We start from the raw sequence: 6,273 nt of genomic DNA, 5'->3' as shown, positions 1-6,273 counted from the left end.
AAGGGACTCGTCGATACTAATACATTTATCAGGGATGTATAGCTCTGCAAATTTGGCACTGAAATGATCAATGACCGGCCTGACATAGCCTGTCAAAGGTGGGATCATCTCTGGGTGGGCACTGTGCATTATCGGTGTAATGTATAAATTTATGGATTGCCTCAAAACGAGCCCGGGGCATGGCCATACGGTGAAATGGGGTGCTGTACAGAACATCTGTACTCCAATATTGCCTAATTTGTGGCTTTTTTACTATGCCCATGTGTAACACCAGACCCCAAAACGTCATCATCTCTACTGCATCTACAGGGGTCCACCTAGCAAATGATGACGTGGGGTTTTGAGCAATAAACTGCTGGGCATATAAATTAGTTTGGTCCACCATTAAATTTATAAAACCATCAGAGAAAAATAATTTGAAAAAGTCAATTTCTCTGAGACCTGTTGAATCAAATTGGATTCCTGGGATGGCCAAAAACTCAGGAACCTGGGGCTCAAAATTGTCTGGTGGTGGGGTCCATACGAGATCAATTATTGGGGGGGGGGGGGTCTCAGCTGCTCTACGGGGGCGTCTTTGAGGGGGTCCCTCATCACCAGAGGAGGAAGAAGAGCTTAAGACGAATCCTTCAAATTCCCCGCTTGCCTCACTGGCTGTGTCAGAGTCAGAGGCAAGCATGGCATATGCCTCCTCCACTGAATACATTCTCCTGGATGACTGGGACGACATTTGGGATGACATTTGGGATGCCATTTATATTTTTGTGTTACTGGTAGTGAAATGTTTCAACACGTGTATAGTGTAGGGGGGGGGTACAAACTTTATTTCAACCCGGGGGGTATGTAGTGTGTATTGTGTATGTAGTGCAGAAAAAAAAAATACAAAAAAAAAAAAATTGAAGGGTTAAAAAAAAAAAAAATGGAAGGGGTTAAAAAAAAAAAATGGAAGGGGTTAAAAAAAAAAAAAAGGTCCTGCGCCAAAAATTGAGCACAGATGTTGGTCAGTAACGTCCGTCACTGAACAGCGCTCAAAGGCAACAGGAATTTGATCAAAAAAAAAAAAAAATAGATCAACCCTGTGCCGAAAAAGCTGATCAGTGATGTACGTCACTGATCAGCGCACAGTGGCCACAGGACACACACAAAATCACAGTGTGTGTAAAAAAAAAATTTAAAAAAGACCCCACAGCACTCACAAAAAATAAAAAAAGGTGATCAGTGATGCGACACTGATTACCAGTGAGGGGCAGCAGGTGCACAACCTTTGGTGCAACTGACAGTGCAACTGGCAGCAACTGACAGGTATATATAAAAAAAAAAACCTCTGTACCCCCAAAAAGTTGCTGATCACCTCAGATATAGTGATCAGCACAAAAGGCGGGGGCAGCAGACACAAAATTTAGCACTCTCTATCACTCTCTGTCACTATCTCTCTCTATCTCTCTATCTCTCACTATCTATCACTCTATGACACTGCAGCAGCAGCACTGACAGGTATATCTATATATAAAAAAAAACCTGCGCCCCCAAAAAGTTGCTGATCAGTTAATTTATACTGATCAGCACAAAAGGGGGGGCAGCAGTCAGTTATATAAAAAATATATAGCACAATCTGTCACTATCTCTCTATCTCTCTCTCTCTATCTCTCTCTATCTATCTATAGCTCTATCACACTGCAGCAGCACAAAATATAGCACTAGGCCTCTCTATCTCTCTCTATCTCTTTCAGTTATATAAAAAATATATAGCACAATCTGTCACTATCTCTCTCTCTCTATCTCTCTCTCTCTATCTATAGCTCTATCACACTGCAGCAGCACAAAATATAGCACTAGGCCTCTCTATCTCTCTCTATCTCTCTATATCTCTTTCAGTTATATAAAAAATATATAGCACAATCTGTCACTATCTGTCACTATCTCTCTCTCTATCTCTCTCTCTCTATCTCTCTATCTATAGCTCTATCACACTGCAGCAGCACAAAATATAGCACTAGGCCTCTCTATCTCTCTCTATCTCTCTCTCTATCTAATAACTCGCAGCAGCACAAGATGTCACAGGATGTCACAAGATGTCACAAGAATAAGCAATATCTAGGCAGTGATCAGGTAAGTATTTGGATGGGTTCTGGTCAGTATTGGCGGCAGCTGGGCACGGTGACCGCACTGCACGCTATTCCAGACCGGAATGGCGTCTGCAGTGCAGTCACCGTTAGTTTAAACCCCCCTCCTTGGCTGTGATTGGTCCGTCGGTCCGACGAACCAATCACGGCCTTTGGGGGCGGGCGGGGTGAGGTGACACCAGTGTCACCCTTACACCCCGCGGTGATTGGTGCTGTACTTTACAGCACCAATCACCTCCGATCCCGTGTCACCGGCGAACGTTATTCGCCGGTGACACAGAAAACGCTGTGAATGGCTGTTCACACTGAACAGCCAATCACAGCGATCGCCGACGGGGGGGCGGCATCGCAGCCCCCCCTGGGCATGCACGGACATGTCTGCTGTCAGGGACAGCAGACATCGTCCCTCTGTCACTGCGTCTCTAGACGCAGTGACAGTTTTAAGCCATGACGTATATATACGTCAACGGTCGGGAAGTACTTCCCGGCCATGACGTATATATACGTCAAATGTCGTGAAGGGGTTAAAAAAAAAATTCTTTGTGTGGGTCTGACGGGCCCACAGGAGTTACTGCTGCAGCTGTAATAAATTCTGCAAATTATTTATATATTTTTCAAACGAAATAGATTCAGAACTGCAGAGCGCCAGGAGTTGTGTCCCGGAGGGCCCTGTTCCCAGTGCCACTCCGTCACACACAAACCCCCCTTGTGTCAATAGAATATCACGGAAACAGTGTTAATTATCGCAGTCTCAGGACTACAAGGAAATTGTAAGTCAGTGCACGCGGACAGATGTGGTGCAATTCAAATGTGTAGCAGACACCTGATGTTCTCAAAACTATGGCTGTATGGCAATGATCTTAAAATCTGATGTCCACGTTATAAGACTGTCTGTATGCCCTAAAATTATCCATACATCAGTATAATACCTGGTTCATAAGATCATTTATAGACATATGTGCAGAGTTCACTGTATTTTATGCGTGGTTATAATTCCACTTTTCGAAAGAGGTATTACGAATGAAGCACGGTCTGGGGTATTAGTACTGATGGTGGTTATGATTCCACAATTTAGGAAAAATCAAGGTAGGGCACAGTCTGAGGTACTAATACAATCATGTGTACATATGCTGGACAAACAGATGTGGTGCACCTTTAATGAATAATTAAATCAGTCATACAGACAGTGTTGTCAATTTACAGTTTTGGTGTCCACTTTGTAGATCTATCAGTGTAGACACTATGATAATTGTGACTCAAAGTAACTTTTGGTCTCAGCACCATGGCTGTATGTACTGAGTCTTCAAAGTTAGTGCTACAATGTTTGCCTGGGCAGACATGTATTGTATTGTAACAATGTCTGTCACAGGCTCTTTGAAGTGACACTTGCTCTGGTGCATATGCTGCTATTCACCTGACAATGCGTGTCAAATCTGCTGCCTGGGTGGACATAGATGTCTGTCCTAACCAGGAGTATATCAGCAGTTGACAGCGCAATGTCGACACTGGGCTAGTTGTGACTCAAATTTGCTATTAATCGCAGCACTGTGGCCGTGAAACACACGGCCACAGTGCTGCGATTAATAGCAAATTTGAGTCACAACTAGCCCAGTGTCGACATTGCGCTGTCAACTGCTGATATACTCCTGGTTAAGACAGACATCTATGTCCACCCAAGCAGCAGATTTGACACGCATTGTCAGGTGAATAGCAGCTTATGCACCAGAGCAAGTGTAACTTCAAAGAGCCTGTGACAGACATTGTTACAATACAATACATGTCTGCCCAGGCAAACATTGTAGCACTAACTTTGAAGACTCAGTACATACAGCCATGGTGCTGAGACCAAAAGTTACTTTGAGTCACAATTAGCATAGTGTCTACACTGATAGATCTACAAAGTGGACACCGAAACTGTAAATTGACAGCACTGTCTGTATGACTGATTTAATTATTCATTAAAGGTGCACCACATTCTTTTCTCTTTCGTCCATCCTGATGACACAGCTAACCTTGGGATGTAGGAGTGTCCGCAGGAGTCAAGGCACCTATGCTGAAGTCTTTGGACGCAGGCTCCTCCCTTCTGCATCCCATTATGCTACAGTTCGTTTTAGGTGCCCACAGGAGTGGGTGCTATGCTGATCAGCTGCTCCTGCAGCCACCGTTTTTTATTTGGATTTTTAACTGGATAGCTAGGTTTTTATTAACTTAGTAGTTGGTGCAGGTTTTTCCAGTGTGTTGCTTCTGACAGAAGCGCCGCACACTGAGAGCGCAGCAGAGGCTGATAGAAGCGCATCCTGTCAGCCCTCTGTGTGCAGGGAAACGCTGTCTGCGCCCACTGCACAGTGCTTAACCTCTGTTTTGATGAGGTTTGCCTGGATCCTGGGGATGTCCTGAACCGGCTCCTTACATAGAAGGGGATCGTGGGGGACGGACCTCCCGCGATGGCGGGTGCCATCTTAGATGGGCTTACAGACTGAAATCCCACCAGGGAGGTGAAGTCTATTACAGGTGTCCAGCGCAGCTGGACGACTCCAAGTGATCCCGGAGAGAAGGGAAGGCACAGGAGGTGAGGAGAAACACTTGTAGGAGCGGCTAAAGGGGGAAAGGCGCCAATTTGGCTACCCTACCCCGCTGAAGCAGATACTTGGTCTCTTCATGCTCTGTGTGCTGGTGCCATTTCTCTCCATACTGCAGAGCTGAAACCTGGCTATCTTTTCAAAGTACAGAGGATGCATTTTCTCCTGGAAAGTGCTATCCCCGCTGACGCTGAAGTCACTGGCAGCAAGAAGCAGACCGATAAGTACACTGTTACATTGCTCTGTGCTTTGTCTGACACTGTGCAACGTGGGTTAAATATGACTGACGGGTGTGATGCTGCTGCCGTGGGGGAGGAAACGCGAGGCATGTTATTGGACTGCAGATTTTGCGGGGGTTAAAATAACATGTGAACAGATGGATCAAGGGGATTTGTGTCCTGCTTGTGAGTCTGTGCCCAGTGGAGCGCAAGCCCAAAGGTCTGAGCAACAGAAACCTGCGTGGGCTGCTGCGTTGGGGAGGTCCATGAATGCCTTAGTTTAGGCTTTTAATAGGCAAAGGGATAACTTAGGGCCTTATTTTGGTTCATTCTTTCTGACAAAATCCTTCTTAGATGGACAAAACCATGTGCACTGCAGGGGGGGGGGCAGATGTAACATGTGCAGAGAGAATTAGATTTGGGTGAGTAATTTTGTTTCTGTGCAGGGAAAATACTGACTGCTTTATTTTTACACTGCAATATAGATCTCACTTTGAAGTAAAACCCCACCCAAATCTAATTCTCTCTGCACATGTTACATCTGCCCCACCTGCAGTGCACATGGTTTTGCCCATCTAAGAAGGATTTTGTCAGAAAGAATGAACCAAAATAAGGCCCATAGTGAAGTCTCCTGGCCATATTTCGGTACTTGTTTCCTAGAACGGCCACAACGATTTAGATCGTTGTGGTCGTAAGATAAAAAATCGGATCGATCGCATCGCATGCGATTTGGTCGCATACGATGCGACCGATCCGATCGACCGATTTTTCACCCGATTTTTTTTTTTTTCACCTGATTATTTTCAATTGCCCCCACAAATGTTACTAAGTGGGCTAGACCCCACGATAGACGTCAACCCGAAGCGTGGCGAGCGCAGCGAGCCCGCGAGGGGCGGCGGTGCGCGTCCTCCGACCTTTTCATTCCCCTACTATCCACTAGGGCGTGGAGTGAGAATAGAATAGTGTGGCGAGCGCAGCGAGCCACCGAGCCCGAAGCGTGGCGAGCGCAGCGAGCCCCGCGAGGGGACGCGTCTAACTTCACAGGTATACGCGTCCCCTCGCGGGGCTCGCTGCGCTCGCCACGCTTCGGGCTCGGTGGCTCGCTGCGCTCGCCACACTATTCTATTCTCACTCCACGCCCTAGTGGATAGTAGGGGAATGAAAAGGTCGGAGGACGCGCACCGCCGCCCCTCGCGGGCTCGCTGCGCTCGCCACGCTTCGGGTTGACGTTTATCGTGGGGTCATGGCGGGCACATAAAAAATGTGAAATGGGTCATATTGGCCCATTTCACCTTTTTTAACATTTTTCCCTATGTGAGATGGACTTAATCAAGTCCATCTCATCTTGTGCCATTA

This window comes from Crinia signifera, chromosome 5 (assembly GCF_055691185.1).
Source record: "Crinia signifera chromosome 5, ASM5569118v1, whole genome shotgun sequence".
NCBI classification, from domain to species: Eukaryota; Metazoa; Chordata; class Amphibia; order Anura; family Myobatrachidae; genus Crinia; species Crinia signifera.
The sequence above is the reverse complement of the archived record's forward strand: the minus strand, read 5'-3'. Positions refer to the sequence as shown.